This window comes from Papaver somniferum, chromosome 10, assembly GCF_003573695.1.
Source record: "Papaver somniferum cultivar HN1 chromosome 10, ASM357369v1, whole genome shotgun sequence".
In the NCBI taxonomy this organism is placed as follows: domain Eukaryota; kingdom Viridiplantae; phylum Streptophyta; class Magnoliopsida; order Ranunculales; family Papaveraceae; genus Papaver; species Papaver somniferum.
In genome coordinates this window covers 86,423,761-86,446,257 of record NC_039367.1, presented here as the reverse complement: position 1 = coordinate 86,446,257, position 22,497 = coordinate 86,423,761, and the positions used below count along the sequence as shown (strand labels likewise).

The window sequence follows — 22,497 nt, the reverse complement described above, 5'->3', positions numbered from 1 at the left end:
AACCATGTTGAAATTTTTTAATATTTTTGGAGATATACGAGCATAGTGGTGTTGCTAGTATAGAGCTCCAGGAACTCTAGTGGTGAAGGTGAGAGCAAGACTAACACTTAAACTCTCAAAGAACTCTTAATGTTATTACTCACTTCTTGCTTCGTTGCAATTACAAATGAATGTATCATTGCCTATTTATAGGCACTACACCGTATTTCCTAGAATACTCTAGAAAACACTAACACAATTACCGACTTTCTAGAACATTCTTACTTGACCGACTTTGACTGTCTCTTGAACATTCTAGATACATTTGACTCTAGCTAATTCTAGAAGCTTCTAAACTATTCTAATTAGCTAATTCCACAACTTTCACTTTGTAGAATTTATTACATTTTTCTAAACTAATCTAGACAACTCTAGATTACAAATTACTATTTCCAACATCCCCTCCTAATTTGTAATCTTCATTTTTGTAGTTCGACCTTCACCCAATTTCACGTCTATCCTTCACTTTTCTTGCTTTCTTGTTCATCCTCAACTTCTCATGCTCGTGTCGTAATTTTTCCTTTTAATGCCCGCGACATTTCTTTCTCTGCGTCAACACGCCTCATTTTCTCCTAATGTCTCCATAGCTCTTGTCTGCCATCCTCTTTTCTTCCGGCTAGCCCACCTATTCCGCTAGCATCTCAGTGGGTGCGGCCCCACCGTGTCGGCCTTCACTCGGCCTGGCCTTTACGCGGCCTTCCTGTAGCCTTCACTCGGCTACTTCCGCCACGAGTAGAGGAGTAGAATCTCGTGACGACATGGATTTTCCCATGCCATGTACGAAAGTGCACTCTTTTCCACATGCACTACCTACAATTTCTCTTTTCTCTTTCTCACTTTCATTTCATGGAGACTCTTTTACATCTTCAACGGTACTGAAAACTACTGTATCTCACGAGCAAACATCTTCTTTTTTCTCAACTTCTTGTCAATTCTCTTTTTACGTAGACATGGGTGATAACATTCATATGGGTCTAAAACAAACATCCAAAACTCAAAAACTCAAAATGCACATAGTTGAGAGTCATGCATGCCTTCATTTTCTTCGATTCACTTTCGCATTTGCTTTAAACTCCACAAGCATTTTAATTCGCACAGCTTACACGCCCCATATGGATCGAACCTCCGCTCTGATACCATGTTGGAATTTGGATAAGAACCATGTTGAAATTTTTTAATACTTTTGGAGATACACGAGCATAGTGGTGTTGCTCGTATAGAGCTCCAGGAACTCTAGTGGTGAAGGTGAAAGCAAGACTAACACTTAAACTCTTAAAGAACTCTTAATGTTATTACTCACTTCTTGCTTCGTTGCAATTACAAATGAATGTATCATTGCCTATTTATAGGCACTACACCGTATTGCCTAGAATATTCTAGAAAACACTAACACAATTACCGACTTTCTAGAACATTCTTACTTGACCGACTTTGACTGTCTCTTGAACATTCTAGATACATTTGACTCTAGCTAATTCTAGAAGCTTCTAAACTATTCTAATTAGCTAATTCCACAACTTTCACTTTGTAGAATTTACTACACTTTTCTAAACTAATCTAGACAACTCTAGATTACAAATTACTATTTCCAACATAAGGGATGGTATGAAAGAAGGACTATTTAGTTCATCTTTGTATCCCAACTGGTAGCTATTTCTTTCTTTCTCCGACATTTGAAACACTAAATTGGTTACTTCATTTAACTTTTCTGTAACTCCGCAAAAATGAAGTAAAACTGCAGACTATTAAAAAAAAAAAATCTGAAGAAAAGAAATTCGCTATATACACTCGAAAAGAAAAGCACCTTTGTAGGCCCTGATGCACCTTATATACTTCCTTACTAATAGAATGTCGCAATATCTTCTTCACCCACTCTGGTGGACCTTTATCCAACGCCTCGTAGACACATTTCCTAATCCTGGTTTCAACATTAGTAGGTAGCTTTCTTGCAGGTTCCAAGACTTTTGCCAACTCTGGAATCGCGTTCCTGCGGTAACAATTGTTTCAGCGGCATCAACTTCATCAATATATTCCATTGACCAAATATCTCTGTTCAGGGACTCGACCTCTGCAAGTAGCTGAGAATCAAATAAGTTAGTGTTCCCCCCAAAGTAGGAAACCCTGAGAAACAATCTGGAAGAAATAAACAAAAGCACAAGTAAAAGAGCCGAGTATAGTACTACAGCCATACAACATTAAGATTCTGATAGCCGATACGGCGACAAATCAGTATCATCCTTGGACGTCGATGGAAGTTACTACTGTAAGGGTTTTAGAGTGACTCTTGCATTTAGAAATATGTGGGATATTTTACCCTCACATCGAGCTGCTATGTAACTTTAGTTATATCTTCTACACACTACTTCCTTGACTTACCCTTTAGAAACGACAAAGAAACAAAATATACGAGAGAAAGCAAAAGGCATGAACATGAACAAGGCAACTAGATGTGATGCTGTCTTATCAAAAGAAATATGAAAAAAAAATACTCCAATGTCAGACTTGCACCACTATAAATTTTCTAGTTCTCACCTAGCACAGCTTCGGATTATGGTATTCCGGCGATGGTCTTAAAAATACATGTGGAAGAGCAAAATATTTTGATTTATCGCGCGGTTCTTTTGCCAGTTAGAGCTCCCTAAGCATCTGATCCTAATCCAAAAATATTTCATTTTATGTACGTACTCTAGATTTGAGATATGAATAAGTAAGACATTCCTGACTATGACAAAACAATAATTCACCAACTACCAGGCTCTTATTGAGATACGGGAAACGAAATCTCAAGGAAACTAGACAGTTGATACACTGCATAACGAAAAAGGAACCAACTACAGAATACCCGTTGAGACTTCTGATTATCTATTCAATCTTTGAGAATAGCAGATAATGTACTACCAAAATGCAATTAGATACCGACGGAAGTCATTTGACAGGGTAAGGCTGATTGTATGTTGTATGGGTTGGGGCAATGGAACCTTAATTATGGAGGCGTGGCGAAGCAGAGCCAGACAATACACATAATCATATTTACTAATGTCTAGCTTATTGAAACACAATTTCTTGGCATCACTAGTTGTTTTAAACGTCCTCTTTGAATTAGGTTACATGAATAGGCTCATAAATGTCCAGACCACAATGCCTTGGGCTGAGTTGACTTCGTGCCGAAAAGTTCTTTGCTGAGTATTAAGCCTAGATGAGGTGGACCAGGCAAAGAATACAGTCATTTGCCAGTTAGAAGAAGCCTTGAACACCACAGAGTGATGACGAATTTCATGCATCAATGGAAGATGACAAACTATGCCCATCAGAAATCCATATTACCAGAACTTAGAAACTCCAATTTGAACAACAGGAATAGTATAAGAAATAACCTAAATGATAGCTAAACTTACCAGGGGCATATGCTTCAATTCCACCACACTCCAGCTAATAAGCCGCAAACCATTACCATCCCACATCACCTTGTAAGCAATGGATCACCTTTATATCCTCACGAGATGAAACTTCTGAAGAATCAAGGTGGCCTTCAATAGATAAGTAAGCTAGAAAGAATTTTCCAAGTTAATGAGTTAACTTGGCAAATTCAGGCCAAGTTAACTCATTAACTGGGAACATATCAATCTTCACAATTTGTCTGCATCTTTCCTTCTCCAGGATTGAAGTTGGGATCTACAAGGGCATCAACTTTTGTCTGTAGCTAATCTATCAGTAAATTCAGCAAAGATCTATGTATCCTAGTCACACCCACCCAGGTGCTCCTATAGTAAGTATGAGAAGCTAGTTTAGCTTGTACAGCTTCTTTTTCAGATGCTGTATCCACTTTGATGAGCTTTGGTAAAAAATCCCCTAAAACTAAAAAATTTGGTTTACCGCTTGGGGTTACATTATGGCCAACTACGCCGTGACTACGATGCAACTGACAGAAACTGTCATGGTATCAGAACATGAGATGCAATAAGGTTCTTTATCAACCTGAGTTGTTCCCAATAATCCATTATTGATCATATAAGTGAGACGAGAGAAAGAAACATGGCCTAACTTAGAATGCCATAACATAAAAGGAGACACAGATGGAGATGCAGTTGGAGAGAGGGAATTGGCAGTTGTAGTGGCAGCAAGCTCACTCTTTGACAGTTGAGGAGAGATCAATGTTTCAAGGAGGTACAATCTTCCTACTCTACGGCCTATCCCAACAAGCTTCTCTGTCTTGGGATCCTGTATCACACAACCAGAAGAGAAGAAATATATGTTAAGTCCTTGATTACATAATTGTCCAATTGATATAAGGTTCATTCTTATCTTTGGGACAAGTAACACATCAGATACATGTATCTTATCAGAGATTTTAATCTGACCAATGTGACTAGCATTTAGTTCAGATCCATCTGCAGTTTGAATTTTTGGTGTAATAATAGGACTCTTGTGCTCAAATATGCTAGAATTGAATGTCATATGGTTAGAGGCACCTGAGTCAAGGAACCATCCAGTTGAGAAGCTACCTGTGGAAGCAGATACTGCAGATGCTGCTGTAGCACTATTGTTACCCATTGAGAGTGATTGCTTGAGCATTTCTTGTATGTCAGCTAGATTGTTTGGTGTTGATGCAACTGCGTAACTGGATGGTGCAGGTGCTGTGTAACTGGATGGTGCAGATGTGTATCCAGTTCCATTAAACTTTCTTCGTTCTCTCATATTTCTGGAAGTAGGGGATGTACAGTTTCCTACTGTATGCCCTGGTTCCTTGCAGTAGTTGCACTGGATTGGAAAGCTTGATCCTCGCTGGATTGTTTGCACTGATGGATTGTTTGAGCTTTGTGATCCACTTTGAACTGATGGCACGGTGCAGTTCTTGGCTAGGTGGCCTGGTTTCTTACAGTTGTAGCACTGGATTTGTGAGAAATCACGATGAGTTTTCTGAGAGTTGAGATGAGTGTTAAAGTTTGCACGTGAATTGACTGCAAACACTGCTGGTATGTCTGGTTTGATTCTTTTCCGAGTTTCTTTAGTGATGAGTTCTGACAATGCGGCTTCGACAGACGGAAGAGGTGATAGATGGAGGATTGAGGCTCTCACAGTCTCAAAGTCATCTCTTAATTCCATTAAGAGCTGAACTAATCGAGACTCTTCTCTGTAATTTTTCCATAACTTCATATCAGCTGTCCAGTTCGGTTCCATTAGTGCTAACTGGTTCCATATGATTGACATCTCAGAGTGAAAATTTGAGATAGATTGTTCCATCTGTTATTTCATAGATCGAATATCCTGTTCTAGCTTATAACGTTGAGCAAAGTTTATCTGGGTATACCTTTTTGAGAGAAACTCCCATGCATCTTTGGCAGTCTCAAAGCTTGTAAGTTGCATGCTTATAGATGTTACAACTGTGTTGCTTATCCAGGTTAGTATGTTGTGATTATTGATCTCCCAGCTCTCTGCTGTTTCTTCTCCTGCATCTTTTCCTTTGTCAGTGATAACGACTCCGTTTGCAGGCTTCTTAGCTTTGCCGTCAATATATTTCCACATGGCTTTTCCCTTGAGGAAACTTCTCATTAAGAAAGACCAATGATTGTAGTTAGTTCCATCGAACTTCACAGCAATGGGTTGATAATCTTCACGTGACATGTTGGGCTATGATGAAGAAGATATGACACTAGGGTTTGGGTTTTATGATTCTGATACTGGATACTGGTTAACGTTTGTTTGTTGCAGCGAAAACACAGTTTGATTTAGATCTTGATCAGCTCTGATACCATGACAGAAACTGTCATGGCATAGATTAAACTGAATCTAAAATATTGATTGGATTGAATAGAATATTCACGATTAAATGAGACCGTTCTTATATAAAAGAACGCTAACTTGGTCATCAAGCAACATACAAGAATATACACAAAATATACAGTAACAACCTATCTATATCTGGAAAGAAGGATATCTTAGATATCCTGTAACAGCAACATGGGGTCTCCATTGTCCTGATTTTCCTTCTCAAGTTTCTCCATAAAAATTGAATCATGAACGAGGGTTTTAGATCCCCTTCGAGCTCCTCAAAAGATGAGGTTTCCTTCAGGGCCAAGACGTCATTGAAACGCCAAATCATAAAACTGGAAGAAGAAAAAAAAAAGAAGATGAAAACAAAACCAGAAAGACGGGTAAGATAAAGAAACTTAAATACTTGAGATCTGAAATACACAAAGCTGTACAACACACCAACCAGCTGTATTGATAGGTTTGAGATTCACAGCATTCCATGAGGAAAATTGCTTCTGATTCCAAGATCTTGAACCATATTCTGCTTCAGCCTTTTACATTTTCTAAATACACCATCTGCAGCTTTTCTGTATTGCATACCTTGAAACATACCTACAAAATTGGAGTAGTCATTTCGTCTAGTTAGGAACTCGTATTCGGACCCAGAAAGTGGTTCAATAATTTCCTGCATAAATTCCATATTAAGTCCAAACTTATCCTGGTTTAACTATTTCTCCACTTCTTTGCACATCATCTCAAGCTCATCTAACTTCGAATTACATGGGGTATGTGCCTGGGGCCTACAGATGACAGATTTGGTGCGGCTAACCAGAAGAATTTTGCTTCCAACCGGTCAGATCCCATTCTCTGATACGCCACTCGAGAAACCAGATTTCCAAATGACTCTGACCAATTTGATTTTCCCAACCAAATGTTCACTGATTTAACCCAAACTGCTTTATAAGAAGGCTAAAATTGTTTATATACTTAAATATGATTCCCATCATTTTACTGTAAGGATACAATATCTCTTGCAAGAGTAGTCGAGTACCAGCCACCATTGTCCAGTTGCCAATAGTCTTCTGAGTAGCCACCCGTAGGTGGGAGCCCACCAGTTGGGCCTGGCAATTCACAGTACTCAGTCGAGCTCAACAGAACATCTTTTTCAAATGATATGAACTACTCAAAAGAGTTAGTAATCATTTCCATATCGATGGTATGAACTATCATAATAAACAACAACCATCCTTTATTCTCAGATGATATGAGTCACCTCATACGATAATAACCGTTGCTTAACTCACAAGTCGAGACAGATGATATGAATTACCTTGAACGATAGTAATCATCTCTTGTCTCATGGGTTGTACAGTGATTATATGGTATGAATTATCTAGGAGACACAACAATCCTCTCTTTACTAGGTAGTATGAAGAGCAGTACTCCAACTACCTCTAACCAACGATATGTACTTGCCAAGGTTGTAATCATCTTTGAATAGATGGTATGAACTGCCAAGCACTAACCAACTCCTTTCCGACGATATAAACAACCTTGCAGAATTGTGCTGAACCGTCTACATACCCTGCTCCGTGGCTCGAAGGGATCAAACACTACCGCAGTTCATCTCATACATATAGATAGTATAAACTACCTTCAGTAGCAACAATCTTTAAGGCTAAGTCCTATGGGAGATTTTGGACTGCTAGATTGACCAAAAAGTGTTGCAAATCATGAAAAAAGTATGGGGAAAAAGTTAACACTCTTTCTGGCTACTTCTCTATCCTAGCATTTGCTCGCAGTCTCACTATCGGCGAGATTGAAACGCCGAACGGTGAGGCGCTCAAAAAGTAACCAAAAATCCGAATGGTTCGGTGTTAACCGAATATTCCAGATAATAACGCCGAATGGTTAGGCACTTGGTGGACGCTGTTCCATTCGGCGTTCGGAGGCGACGCTGCTCCAGAATTTGGAATTCCATTTCTACATGTTTGACAATTTGTTTCACTCGTATTTTGTTTCAAAATTTGGAAATTTATCAAAGTAAATGTAGCCATTTGAGAATTTGTAATCTTCCATTACATTGCAAAACAAAGTTACAATGTTTTTTGAAGAAACTAAAAAGTACATTGAAATTGAAATCCTACTAACTTAAAACATAAAAAACTACATTGAAATTGAAATCCTACTTCTAAATAACTTAAATTATCACTTTAGTTTAGGGGATAAGGTCCAAACTATAACGGGCTAAAATCTCGTTCTTCTATATTTTGTAAATGGGTCTCTCACATTCTTGTAATTCATCCAAGGGTTGTCGTAAGATCTTCATTTCCGATTCTCTTTGTTGCATTTGTGCCAAGATTGAAGAGATTTCCATGTTCTTCCTTAGATACTCTTCCTTCTTTTTTTCATATTTGGCCTCTCTTTGTGCTTGTGCATTTTCAAGAAGTTCGATGAGTTTATCCATTTTTCATCTGATTTCTGCGATTCTTTACTTGATCTCTACCTTCACTTCTAACATCATCGGTTTGTTCGAAATAACGTCTTTTCTTTGATATTTCTGAGGTTTCAGGATTATGAGTAGATGAAGTGCCACCAAACCTTGCCATATTTTGCAAATCTTCATCCATATTATCATCTTGATTTTCTTGTGTAGATTGAGTTTGTTGACTAGGTTGAGTGGAAGTACCGACTCCATCATCATTATTCATCGCCGGGTTGTAATCGGGTTGATAAGTCTTCAGGATCCGAAAAACCGAATGGTACTTCCAAAGTTTTCTAGTCGATGCTTCATAATTATGTTTTCCACGATGATACTGGGGAAAAAAATAAAAATTTAGAGAAAGAAAGAAAGAGAACAAAATGGAAGAAAGAAGACATTAAAAAAAATTGAGGTACTTATGTAATCCTCCTCGGTCATCCCCGTAGGTTTGTTTCGGAAGTAGGGCCTAACAAATGAAATATATTTCTTCACTTCGGTTCTCATTATGTTGCACTTTGTTCGCAATGCTTTTTTATCTCTTTCGACACCGTTTGGACCCTTTCTTTTATTGTACTCTTCCATAATCTTACTCCAAAATACTGCACCTTTTTTATCTTTTCCATGAATTGGATCGTTGCTTGCTATGACCCAACCATAAATTAGTGCCTCTTCTTCTGTTGTACTAAAGTGTGTCATAATTTTGTATGAACAAAACTATGTGAAGAAGAGGAAGAAAATCAATGAAGAAGATAATCAATTGATTTTGGTGTGAGGGATGAAGGAGAAGTAGTCCTCTATTTATAGGGAAGCTTGAAAAAATAGCTGTTGTGGTTTTAAACGACTATTTAATCTGAGTCGTTGAAAATGCAACGGTCATCTTGATCTGATGGCTGAGATTCCAAAGCGTCGTTTGGTTCGGCGTCCCAACGCCGAATGGTAGGGCGCTGCATTTCCTGCCGTTGAATCTTCAACGGTCACTTTTGATCTCGCGGCTGTTAGGCCAAACGCCGTTTGGTTTGGCGTTGGACGCCCATTGGTGCGACACTCCGGCAAACAACTACATTTTCAGCCCAAACTCACGGCAAACAGTTACATTTTCAGCCCAAACTCACGTCACTTCATATCTCTATATAAACTCACGTCACTTCATATCTCTATAAGTGATAAAAAAGAGTATTATGGAGTTTACAAGAACTAATTAAAATGTCTGCTTATTAATGAAAGCATGCTTGATTAAAATAAAGTGGTATTGTGGTTCCATTCTCATAAAATATCTACTTAAAATATGAAATTTACTCTCCATTCTCATAAAATGCACCATCTCCTTGAGGGTCATATTGGTCTTCATCGGTGTCCACGTCGGTTGTACCCTCATCAACTTCCGGCAAGGCATCATCCATAACCATGTTCGAAATATCACCATCTCTCAAACCATCTCCGTGTCGGTTCCGTATGTGTGTAGTGAGTTCCAAGAGAAGTTGTCCCCAAATAGCAGGGTTGTACAATACATGAGGAGCTAGCCTTACATTTCCTTGAATTGGCAGTTGAGGTTCATCTCCTGTGATCCTCCCCCAATCCTCACTCCGATATTCCATCTCAACACACATGTCGTGCATTATCAAGCACCCCCTCATAATTGCCTTCATGTCTGATTTTTTATAATAACGGCAAGGTTTCAATAAAATGCCAAACTTACCTTTAAGACCACCAAATGCACGTTCTATGTCCTTCCTTTTTGCTTCTTGGTATTGATTGAAAAGAGCTTCTCTATTGTTTGAGGCGGGTTTGTATGCTTGCACGATGCAACCATACATGGGATATGCACCATATTCTAGGTAGTACCCCTGCTCGTAATTCCTTCCATTGATTTGATAATGACAAGGAGGTGCTGCACCATTAAGTTGTCTATCGAACAAACTGCGAAGCATGCAAGACATTAAGATCATTGTTCTGCCCACCCAACCCAAAATCGGAATGCCATATCCATCTATCATATGCTGTTACCGCCTGCAAAACAACCGAGGGATATGGCTTATAGCCGCTGTGGGAACCTGCTTGATCCATTGGACATGCTCTCCATGCCCAGTGAAAATAATCGACACTACCAAGCATACCAGGAAATCCTCGAGCTTCATTTTCTGCTAAAATCCTTTCCGTATCTTGAGCGGTAGGTTGACGCATGTATCGACCATTATAAATCCAAATAATTGCATCCATAAACTTCATAGCATAATAGTAGATAGTGGTGGCTCCCATTTGTGTGTAATCATCTAAGGAATCCGGTGCAATGCCTTTGGAAAAATATTTCATGATGGCAACCATTTTCATATATGGACTATGACCAGGAATACCACAACCATCCGTTTTTTGGCGAAAATCATGGTCATAATCACAAACTTGCACTCAAATTCTCAAAAAAAGTGGACGAGGCAAAACAAACCGACCTTTGAACTTCTTTGGCCCATACATACATACATTTGAAGTCGAAGTATTGATGCATCATACGAGCATCCGCATCTACACGTTTTCTGTACACTGTCTGACGGGTCTTGACTTCATTCGGGACGGGTTGATGTATTCCCCGCCTCCTCTGAGTCTCCAAAAGTGTAGCCGCTGCTATAACATTCGTCTCAATATCATCTTCATCATCCGGCAGGCCAACCAAAATTCTTCTCAAAGCTCCCTGCATAATGTACCTAATACAACAAATAAATAAAGTATAACACTCCATAAATTAATTCGTTTTCATCAAATTAATTCATTTTCATTTTTATCTACTAATTTTCATTTTCATTTACATAATCACACAAATTAATTCATAATCATTTTTTGTTCATCACACATAATAAAATTAAACCCCAAAAATTTATAAAAATCAATTTCAATCACATATCATTCAAATCACGTAAATATATCATCTAAATCATGCATTGTATCAAATATCAATCATCAATTTCATAAAAAATTAAAAATCATAAAACTTTAAGCCTAAAACTTAAATTTCTTATCTCGAATGATTTTGTGGATGGAATCGCACCAAACCACCTTCAATCGATCACAAATTCGAAGTAGAACAAACCCACGGAAGGAATTTGCAAAAAAAGTTCTACAACTCACGAATTTGATAAGGCACTTTCGGGAGAAATGGGGGAGAAATGAGTGAGAATTGAAAATGGGGAAGAAGGTTGGGCTTGTGTGAGATTTGGGGTTTTCCTTAACGCCGAACGGTTCAGCGTTGTCAACGCATTTGACTGAGTCAAACGACGCTCCATTCGGCGTTCGACGCTGAATCATCCAGCGTTTCGCTGTTAGATTGGCCATCCCCTAAGGGTTAGGAGGTTGGCCAATCTAACATGGATGGCCAATCTAACAGCTAAATCTGTCTCCCATATGACTTACCCTAACAGTGGATAGTATTAATTGCCTATCCCCAACTTGCCACGTCACTAACAGTATCATAAAGACGAGATATCCCAGCACCGAATTAGCTAGAGCAAAATCAGGTCTCACACAACAGCAAGAATAATTAAATGTCATGCGCAATTCTGTCTTACTATGTGTTGTGTTACTACTACATATTAGCTACCAGCTACAGCTACAGATATAATTATTACTGTTTAATAACATTAATCCAAAAATGAGGCCAAAAACACAAGAATACTCTTTTCTCGACCTCTTGGCTCTTGCACAAATTTTACCACTCACTTCTAAACTATTTGTAAGCAAACCAGATAAATACCAGTGACCACCCTTATATTAATTTGGCACTGTGAGATATGAGCGCTACTGCTTAAAAGTTAAAACCATTACTATTACTACTTCTTTGTACAAAAATAGAGATCTCCGTCTTTTCCTTCCAAAATACTACCCCAACTATAAAGATAGACATGTCTACGTCAATCATTTTTATTTGTTGTTCAACAAGCTCAATTTATGCAACCAAGGTGCTAACTCAGCGCATAAGGTTATCAAGACTAGCAGACATGAAAATAAATGAGATCTAATATCTCTTAGGTACAAATCCAGAAATAGCACATCAAGCCAGAAAGCAATCACAGGCTTCACTTATCAACAAATTACCACAAACAGATGGAAGCAAGGAATATTAGATCGCAAGGAACATTAGATGCAATCATGTCCCCGAACACGCTCGCTCGTTACGGTTTTCAAAACATGTTCATGAAAGAAGAGGATTTTGAAGAGAATATGGGACTGTACCCTCTCTTCCCCTTTACTGTAAATTATGTTAACATAGTTTTCTCCGTGTTAAATGCATGGATCACTATTAGCACCCTAAGGGTTTCGTTAAGGCAGACTCTCTATTTGTACACCATCATTTAGTATTGAGGCAACCTAAAAAGTGTTGGAAACACTCGAGGATCATAGAAGTGCAGAATTCAGATAATGGGTTTAGTTAGACCCAAGAAAAGGGTTTGGGGTCTCACATTTGGAACAGGGAACCAAGACCATTTATGTCCTTGGCATCTGTAACAGATTAAGAATTCCTACCATCTGACTCATGGGTGTGATAGAACTGAAAACTGCAAGACTTCTTAAAGGCTTCACGGCAGGCCTCAACAAACATCTCGGAGACCTTACCTCACACTGAAGACGATGACCTTCTTTCAGCAAAAAGCTCACTAAGAGTCACCAAGAGTTATGAGTGGAAAACATGATAAAATGACTTGTGAAAGAAGCACCTGAATGTCAGCGTCCTCAGTATCACTCGTGTCTGACAAGAGGACTATTTCATTTTCCACTTTGCTTTCAGCTTCGGACTGACCCAGAATTTGTCTCAGTATGACTGTTTGACGCGTCAGGTATGACCGATTGTGGGGCAAGGACATCGTCTGACCTTGAAGATTGGTCCCGAGCTTCCGCCATCCAGTACATGACACCAAAAAGAGATCCGGTTACCTTATCGTGCCAACTAGATCTGTAACCAACAGGCCAGATACGGCTCCTATCGTGATATGATGGTTGAGAATCAACCTTCCCTAAACAGGGAAGGAAGATCTTCAAACTGAACCGAAAGTCCATCCTGAAATCACAAACAAAATCATTTACGCTGAGCTGAAAGAACTGGAATTAGCACAAAAGCATGACTAGATTACCATGATAACATTACACAAAGAAACTGAATGATGAACCAGTAACCTAGTTTCCGTTGGATTATGATTTACAGGTGGTAAGTAATTATGAAAAGACAAAAAGAAAATGCATCTCACATTAGGTCAATCAGACTCAAAGCCACCGTTTCCCCTGTCCTGCTTCCTCAATCTTCTCACAGGAGTAGGGTGCAAATCTGCCTCCTCATAATTCCTACTCATAGTTGGTCTGCGGTTTAAGAACCTTTCAGAAGCTAATTTGATGGGGTCTGAATTTAGATTCTCTTTGCACATCAAATTCAGCACCTGGATGCCACAAGATCGGATACTTCGCAGCAGTATGCATCCTAAAAGCACAACAATAAATATTTAACTTGTAAATTTAAAGTCCGAGCAATTACAAAAATCATGCAACAACAAATTTGACATGAATTAACTGCTAGCGATAGAAAAAGCCAGTGATCTCCTAAGTCCTAATTAGCTGAATACGATTCCTTAAAATATCATTGCCATGTGAAGCGGGAGCTACAGTTTACTCACAACATCAGCCGTTCTTGAGCTAAAATCACAGCCATTGTGTATTCTCAACAGTATTAGCAAAATAGAAAATAACGCACACGGTGAGAAACCATCTGAACACTATTTACTGTTGCAACTTGTAATTCGATGTGTATTTTCATTAATATGTTAAAAAGAATCCTTGGTGCACTTGATGGTCTAAGAGCAACCATACAAAACAATAAGTAAAGGATAACAGATTTAGGACCCAAAAAAAATTACATACGCAGTATGTGAACCAATACCAATCAAAATTCAAGAGAGCTCTTAGACTAGATCCTTTAAGCAAAATTTCAAACGTGGCGATTAGTGGGCGATAACTATAGTGCTTCAATCTGTTACACCCTCTTAACAAAGTACTGAATGAACATCCTTAGTTCTACAAAGACGTCTTTAGTTTTGTAAGGTTTATTCATCATTGTTGTCCTCTGCTTAACCAGCCAAACCATTTTCAGCTTTACATTTTAATTTTTATCAGTCAGCTAGCAGTTTCCTTATCGTCGGCCACTCAGTGTAGGACCTTACCCAAGTGTATGATCCACCTAAATTGATGGACTAATAGGTTCAGCAGCAGAGATACCTCATGATGTCTAGCACGCAAGGGTTAACCGTCACAACAACCTAGAGTATGAACCAGCAAGAACTTCTCCTTGTTGTCAGCTTATGCATGAACGCATGACAACTGCCAGAATGGCTACAACCTCATGTTTAGCTAGAGATGGGGACTACATAAGCATAAGGTGACTCTCAATGTAAAACTACGTGTTTGATCATGACTAACAGAATAAAGAATTCCACGTGAAGTCCCTTCAAATGTCTGGTGGTCATTTTATAAATACCAATAAAAGAAAAGTAATTTTAAAAAACAACAAATTAGAGTTATCCATCCAAATCAGCAGAAAACCAAAAGAAGTGGGAGGGGCATACCTAGAATGCTGTTCAAACTCTTCAACAACATCTTCATCTCTATGAGGAGAAACATTGATATCCAAAAGTGGCCTAACAGCAGTATGTTTATTCGTTGGAGGAGGAATAGCGTAATGGTATTGGAAACACAACCCAAATTCCATCTCTTACTACCAACACCATTTCCTAAACAAGAAGCACAAATCCAGTCCAATCTTCTAAAACAATCGCTTGACGAGCGCATTGAACAACAACTCAAATGGAACCATCCAATACAACCATCACAAACTAATACACCGGCCCTCTAGCTTCAGCCACAAACACATGGTACACCGATTATATCAGCTGGTAAATTAATAGGTGGCCTGAATGGTAACCTACACAGGATATTCTCCAGATGTAAGTTTCACTGTTTACACTAGTTGAAGATTAAATTTCACCACAAAATCGTCAATAATTTACCTGTTCATGATAGTAAAATGGAAGCTCAAGTTGCATAAATAACGTGTGCACGGATAAGAAACCCTCTTGTAGCAAGAAATATCTCAATTCAATGGAAAATAAATTAAGTGTATAAACAAGCATCCATAATACCATATCATCTCTATAATTCTCTTCTCGTTTTCGTCTACCAGGACAGTAATCTTGGTCATACTACATCATAAAAAGTACACATTTCACATCTTAATAATCTCCAAAAACAAAATAAAAAATGAACAACCCAGCAAATCCAAAAACTCAATTTCCAATAAATACAGCTCTAAAATCTCACCTCTAATCTCAAATTAAACACTCATCTTCCGTTAACCCACCTCTCTAATCTTTTATTGTCTATAATTTGGTCTTAACATTCTAAAAGCTTCAATTGCTTCATGTTATGTTAGTGATACTTCTTCTAGCAAAATCAGCTTCAGGCGAGAGAATCTCTTCCCAAGGTGGTCAATTTCTTTCAACCCAGTTACGTTTACTTGCTTCGCCTTCAGTTTCTTTATCTATTGGACCAAATTTCTCTAAGAATGTTTCATCTACTGGGAATTCATCTGCTTTCAGTTAGAAAGCGTTTGGGGGTTTAGGAAGTTTGATTCTCCAGGAAATGGGATTTAGGATTTGTGGGGGTGAGGGTTTGAGTAGGGATTTGATGGGTTTTGAAGATGTCAAGGGAAGAAGAAGAAGAGGGTTTGGCAGGGAGGCAAATTTTTACAGAGGAAAGTGAGTGAGGTACAAGTCTACATGGTCACATTCATTGACCAGGACATTACAAACTTTTCATTTCTTGGAATTTGCAAGCATCGGCAGCTTCCTGGTGCAGTTTCCTCTTGGCGGTAATATGCCGATACTTCCCAGCCTCATGATGCCCGGACTGTTTTTCACGGCCGTTCTTCTTCAAATTTTGAGTATAACAAAATAAAATAAAACGTGAAAAAGTATGTATAGTTTACCGATAGCAACAGTTCCTTCATTGATTAAAGAGGCAAAAGTATTTTCTTGGTTTTAACTTTTAACACAAAAGGCACTGTCAAATCCCAGCAGTCTAACTCTTCAGAACACACCGCAACCCATACTTACATGTCGCTGTAACTAGCATCACTTTTTTCTGCCTCTCTCTAGAGTGTCGATAGATACTTGATAGGTCCAAATATTTTATGTACGTATCCCTATTCATGATTCAAATCTGTATAACAAGTAACACAGTTTGGGAAATACTCATTCAAACCCCATTCGTTGAAATACTGTCAAATAGGGTTCTAGTCCAATCAGCTTCTTCTTCTCTACCTGTTTTCTTCACTCCACAGATATTCTCTCCCTCTTTTAAGGAGGGCTTAGTTAAAGAATGTTGCACAGTTTCAGTAAGGGTATCTAACCTTTCTTCCCTAGGAAACAAGAGATCTTTGTTTCTTTGCTATTCTTGTGTGTTTTCTTTTAAGCTAGTTTTGATTGCTTTAGATTGGTTGAAATCTGTGCTTTTGCCATAGATAGAAATGAATGCGCACATCTGTGATTGGTTTTGGGGTACTAGTATTTTGTAGTCATCTAAGGTCTTGCATGCGGAAATGAGGCAGTGGGTGCAGCCAAGGATGACTTGCCGGCATACTCAGCTACACCAAAGATTATTTTAAGTAGAGATGAGAAAAGCTGGCAAGTGATCTTTGTCTACGTTTCTACCTGGTTTTCTTATGCTAGATCTGTGATGATATTCATGGCCATGTTGGACTAAGCAGACGCATGGGATTGATTTATATGCACTCTGGTTAGATATATGGTTTGTTCTTACGTTAATCGAAAATGTAACACTTATTTTCAGGTACTACTATAATTAATTAGTTAATGTATGTATGTTTAATTCTTTGTTAACAAGTGTTTTTTTTTTTCCTGAGGATGGCAGAAAGGATAAGTTTCGTTGATTTTCACCTTTAAAATGCTTTCTCTGCTTATCATAATCTGATCCATTGCTTCCTATATATTGTTGTATATGGGACACAGGGATGTTTTTGGTGCGAGATCTTGGTGTATTCCTAGCATTGCTAGCAAAGTCGGGTAGTCCGTACTCTGGCAGGTGTCGTATTAGCGCGATCGCATGTATGCCTAATTTTTGTCGAGCTTATTTGTTTTTTCTTCTGGTTTAAATAGTGGGGTGCCATTGATATAACGCTACTTTTGTATCCTTACCGTGTCAAACATAAAGAAAAAAAAAGTTCAATACTTGTATTCATTTTCCTACAAAATACACATCGGTCCTAAGGAAGATCTTTGCAAGTTCATTCATATATTCATATGGAACTATTGAATTTCAAATACAAAAGTCATTTTATCAAAAATGTTTTTTGCCATAATAATTACCACAATAATCAAAAGAACGTGGTTAAGCTAATCCACTATATATTATGATGAACAACTAATACAGTTGTAACATCTGAGGATGGACAGATTTTAGACTCTGATAAATAATCATGATATATTTACCATTGTTCTCTTTGACGTTATCTATCTCTTTCGGATTTTCCAGATTTTACTTTTTTTACTAACTTGCTAGCACATAGACTCTGTAGTACTTCTACTGCGTCCTACTTGAAAAAGATTGTTTTTCTTTCTTGTGTGCCACATTTATAACCGAGGAGCATAACCAAGAGAAGGCAGTAGAAACGCACACAGCTTTTGATTTCTTGAGATTACCAACTTTACCTAGACATTACCAACTTTTGATTTCTTGAGATTTGAGCTTGTGGAGTATATTTTAGCATGGTGTTGAGGTATCACAGCGTGTCTGCATCCGCCGAACCTTACAGCGCCGGGACTGTTTTTCACGGACCTTTTTTTCTTAAAATATTTGAGTAAATAACAAAATAATAATAAAGTACGTATGGTCGACGGACAGCAACAAGTCCTTCATTGATTAAGAGTTAAAAGTACGTATTATCTTGGTTTTAACACCGAATGCACTGTCAAATCCAAGCAGCCTCATCACAGGCTTTCTGATCAGAAAATACAGCAACCCATACTTTTCAAAAATGTCCCAGCAACTAGCATCACTTTTCTCTGCCTCTCTACTTGCTAGGTTTAAATATTTATGTGACGTACGTACGCACCCTATATATTAAACCAATAACTAACATTGATGATTCAACTCTCTATAACAACACAGTTTGGGAAATGGTCTCAGTATTCCTTCAAACCCGATTCGTTGAAATACTGGCAAATTGGGTTTTTTTAGTCCAATGAGCTTCTTCTTCTCTACCAGTTCTCCTCACTCAACTAACAAATATTCTCTCCTCCCTCTTTTTAGGAGGGCTTAGTAAAAGAACGTTGCACGGTTTTAGTAAGGGTATCTAACCTTTCTTCTCTAGGAAATAAAAAGATCTTTCTTTCTTTTCTATTCTTGTTTTCTTTGAAGTCCAGTTTTGATTATTTTTGATTGGCTGAAATCTCTGCTTATGCCATATATAGATAGGAATTGATTGATCTTTGGGGTACTATCTATTTTAGTCATTTAAGGTCTTGCATGTGGAAAAGAGGTAGTGGGTGCAGCCAAGGATGACTTACCTCAGCTACACCTGAAGTATTTACGTAGAGATGAGAAAAGCTGGCAAGTGGTCTTTGTCTACGTTTCTGCCTGGTTTTCTCATGCTAGATCTTGTGATGATATTTATGGGCAATGTTGGATTAAGCAGACATGGCATGGGATTGACTTGTGGTGGTGAACTCTGGTTAGATGATAATGGAAAATGCAAAAGACTTCCTCTCAGGTACTAATTAATTACTAACGTGTTAAAGTCTACGGGCATCTAACTCAAAACCAATTGACAATGAATGGAATGGCCCATAGAGTTATAAACCGCAGGATCTTAAGTTGTCCAACCATGTGGGACTAATAACCTCAACATAACGTATGTATATGTTCTCTTTCATTATTTATATAAACACTGACCTAATCTACCTTTCTTTCCCCTTTGGTAGATGTGTTATTAATCTGAGCCCTTGCTTCCGATTGTCCTACGGTGCACAAGGGATGTTCTATGGTCATTGATGCTGATGCTTGATGATGGATGTCATATTAGGCGCAATGGCACGTATGCCTATTTTTTTTTTAGAGCTTGTTTTAAATTCTTTTGGTTTGAATACTCTTGTTTTGGTAATAGTGAAGCCATTTTTACTTATACTGTCTTATTAAGAATGAGATTTCACCCCTTGGAGAAATTTATGATTTCACACCATAATGTTTGGTGTGATGACGTGGGCCAAGCGGTACGTCGCATTTCCATTGAGGATATAATTTACGAAAGAAGATTTGCGGTCATTCTTGGAGTAAACCCTTGTTGTTAGGCTCCAAAATGACTCCCGTTGAGATGCTGATCCCATTTCATAGCTTTTAGACAATTCCCAAAATTCTGCCTGATTTTTTTTTGAAGCATGAGACTCTGCTTGATGGACATGTGTATACGTTACTCGTCGAGACAGAAAAATAAGCCTTCTGGAAAGATGCATGGGCATTAATTAATTATTTTAGGGGCATCTGATGGTGGAGATTTCCAGTGACAGTTTTCAGACTTCAGGTGGCTAATACGGAAAGTATGAGATGCATAGATTAGTGATTTCCTCGGCCATTTGGGTGCACATGCTGAAAACCACTAGGCATCTAAATTTCTACGTACTCCAGAGAGAGTATATCTGCAATAGCATGAATTAATACTGGGATAAGAAGAATCGATGGAAGAAACCCAAGTACGGATCCAAGTGTGTATATTGTTGTAGTTGTTGAAATTAAGACTTCTTGTTTGCACATTCTAAAACCAAGCTCAGTGTCGTGTTCAACAAACACCCCTGGTGGCACTTGTTGGAATGGGACAGTATTTACCCGTAGGAATTACCAATAGGTACTAATATTATGGGCCTATTGGTAACCTGCTCATTTACCCTAAGGCGCTAACCGGCCTTAACCTTGCCAACACTGAGCTATATAAATGCTCAAATTTCCCGTTTCCAAGTCCGTACGACTAGCCCTAAGGAAGAAAAACTCAAAAACTGTCTTCCGAACTTCGACCTGATTCAACGCTCGCAGGTCGCAGCGAAGAAAGAAAATCCCAAAATCTTCAGCCAGAAACAGCGGTACTGATTTTCTCTCTGCATCTTTTTCACTATTCATGCATGTTTGAGCCTTTTCTTTCTTGTTCATGTTTCCTGGATATCTAAACTTCCAGGGTTTTAATTCAATGCGCAATTTTGAATTTGTTTCTGTCAGATAGTAATACATACTTCTGACCATGTCCTTGCAGGGACCATGGATACTGGAATCCAGGTTGATCATAGTGAAACTTTATTTAAGTTATATACACACCAGCGAGTTCTTATTGATGCTGATCAGGTTGAGAAACTTTTAGAGCCATTGGCATTGATGAATTTGAGAAGCAAAGTGGGCAGAGTTTCACTTGTGGAAAACTTAATTTTGTTTATCACAAGTTTTAATTTACACACAATGCTTTGTACACAATCACAAAACCTTACTTGGAATTGATTTCACTACCACTCAACTAGCTCTCAACTGATCTCTCAACTCACTTTGATTTTTCACTCACTTGCTTGATGCATACAATTGGGGATAACATCCCCTATTTATAGTGACCTAGAGAATGATCTAGAGACTCAAAAAGAACCGACTGAACAAGACCTTTCTAGAGAACCTATTAGCTAGATATTTCTGGTCACAATCTAGAAGGTTGACCGTACTCTAGATATTTCTAGAGTGTGAAGAACTGTCCAGATATTTCTAGGTTTATCTGGGTAGGTGTGAACACCTAACGAAGTCGGTGGTGAACTTCAACAAGCATGTCCCAAAAACTCATATTCTAAGATATGCTTCCACATTATGAGCTTTGGAGTTGATGCTGCTCATGCCGCAGCACCCATCTTAATTTCTATGAGGGAACGATTGACGGAAGTGTCCCTATCAAATATTGTTGCTGGAAGGTCTGTATCAGAAGCCATTGAAGTAATGGAGATATTCTCATTGGCACTGGAAGGATGTGGCTTGAAGACTCTGGATCTCTCAAACAATTCTTTGGGGGAGAAGGGTGCTAGGGCCTTGGTGCGCTTCTGAAATCTCAGAGTAACCTGGAAGAGCTATATTTGATGAATGATGATATCACCAAGGAAGCTGCAAGAGCAGTAACTGAGCTAATTCCGTCTACAGAAAACCTTAAAATTCTTCATTTTTATTTTAATAAGACTGGAGATGAAGGAGCTGTATTTATCGCCAAGATTGTCGAAGCTTCTCCTTCTTTGGAGGATTTCTGCTGTGCCACCTCGTGGATAGGTTCCAAAGGAGGAGTTGCTCTTATAGAGGCGTTAGGAAAGTGTCGTAATCTAAAAAAACTTGATCTTTCGGACAATATGTTTGGCAGGGAAGCTGGTAAACATCTTGCTGCAGCTCTTCTTTCTAATGCTGGTCTTACTGAGGTTCACCTGGCTCACCTAAATCTACCAGCAGAGGGGGCAATAAAGGTTGGGAAGGCTCTCACGTGATGTGCCCCGTCACTCGAAGTCTTGGATATGTCTTTAAACGGCATCCTTCCAGTAGCTGCCGTTGTTTTAGCTTCCAAACAGTTTCTTACTAAATTAAACTTGTCTGGAAATAGACTGACGGATACAGGTGCATTTTTCATTGGCGATGCACTTGCAGATGGTGACGACCAGTTGACGGAAGTCGATATGTCCGGAAATTTCATTAGCAAGGATGGGGCGACATGTTTGGCCCGAGCAGTAGCTGGTAAGCCTAGATTTGTTTTGTTGAATATCAATGACAATTGCATATCTGAAGAAGGCATTAATGATGTGACAGTAATATTTTCGGGGTCCCCTTCTATGCTTGGTCCGCTGGATGAGAATGATCCAAATGGAGAATCAGAAGATGATGAGTTTGATGAGGATCTCTAGAGACGTCGAAGAAGGGTTTTGATTGTGAACTGCTCATGACAATTTCTGTCAAATGCTATTAGTGAGTATGGCTTCAGTTCGACTTCTGCGGAAGTTATAATCGTGTGTCCAACTCTATTTGTACTTGGATAACAACCATTGTTGCAACATCTAGTCCTGCGATAATCACAGGGTTCACCTTACATCTGATATTGTATGTAGCAGCACTAAGTCACTAACTGATGCTTT

General features: G+C 38.6%; 1 pseudogene; it reads left to right on the top strand.

Moving 5' to 3' along the window:
- The first annotated feature begins 18,912 nt into the window (after positions 1-18,912).
- Positions 18,913-22,269, top strand: LOC113315866 (annotated as a pseudogene).
- Positions 22,270-22,497: the final 228 nt, after the last annotated feature.